Source organism: Phytophthora parasitica (genome assembly GCF_000247585.1).
Source record: "Phytophthora parasitica INRA-310 unplaced genomic scaffold supercont2.11, whole genome shotgun sequence".
Classification (NCBI taxonomy): domain Eukaryota; phylum Oomycota; class Peronosporomycetes; order Peronosporales; family Peronosporaceae; genus Phytophthora; species Phytophthora nicotianae.
In genome coordinates this window covers 717,150-718,487 of record NW_008648997.1, presented here as the reverse complement: position 1 = coordinate 718,487, position 1,338 = coordinate 717,150, and positions in this window count along the sequence as shown.

Here is a 1,338-nt window from a genome sequence, read left to right as displayed (position 1 = left end):
GGGGTAGAAGCGGTATCCGCTCTTGTCTGGTAACTCCAACTCGTACGCGAACTGTTCGACCTATCGTTTGATCCGGAATGGTCCATGCCACCGATGTGCTAACTTCTTGGTGAGATCGGGTTTCACGCGTTGTATGTAGAGCCGCACTCTGCCTCCGATCTCGAAAAAAGACCTCAGTGGACACTCTATAGTATCGTTCTGGGCCGACAAAACGTTTGGGCTACCCGCCGAGTGTTCAGGTTCTCATGGTTCTGGCACAGCGGCTTTCTCCAGTCGGCTTAGCGCTTCGTTGTGTTCTTTGGCTCTTCGCTCCTTTTCTACCGCTTCATACTCCTTGGCCATAGTCAACGTAATTTCGTGCTGTCGGTTGAGTTTGCGACGCCACGCTAGCGCATCGGACTGTCTACTGTTTTCTCGTCCGAGTGTTGAGACATCGCCCGGAGCGTGGATTGCGCGTCCCAGCCGTGAACGAGGTAAAACGACGTCTCCTTCCTTGTTGTATCCTGGGAGGTGTTAATTGCAAACACCAGCCTCTCAGCGATCTCATCCCAATCCTGCTGAAGAGGGTCCTCCGCGTACACCCGAACGGAAGTCATCACCAACTTCACTGAGCGTTCTTGTTAGCCGTTGGCCTGCGGTCGATAACTTAAAGTCGCTCGTGGTCGTGACTGCATCATCTAGGCAAACGCTAGGAAAACCTCGCTCATAAACCTGGGGTCACGGTCATGCCGAATCAACGATCTGCTCCGAACCATCGGTACACACACTCTTCGAACACTCGCCCTACACTGAGCGCAGATGTGTCGGACATAGCTTTAGAAATGACGAATCCAGTGAACGAGCATTAGAATAGTAACAGGGCTGTGTTGCCCCTGCGTGTCTTTGGTAGAGATATAATAAATTCCATTGAGACTATCTGGAACTGTCGTTCGACCAGTACATTGCCTGGTGAGTATCCTTGCAACTGTGGACGACTCTTACTTGAGCTGCAATCTAGGCACGACTTTACATATTTCACCACGTCAGCGTACAACCCAATCCAGTAATAGTCGGACTTAACACGGTGGAAGGTCCTGACGACGCCTTGATGACCACCTTCCAACGAGTCGAGGCAGTTCTGTAATACTTCTGGAATCATCGTGGTAGGTACCACTAGACGCAGCTTGGTCTCCTCTTGCCACCCGTGGTCGTATCGTCGATTCAAGCCCAGATAGTGAAGCACATCGTCCTCTGACAGAACGAATCGGTCTGCATATTTCCATGCATTTCGAGCTTCTTTGTAGCTCATTTGTTCTGCTTCTCCTCGAAGAACTTTCTTCAGGCTCGCCCACTTCTGTT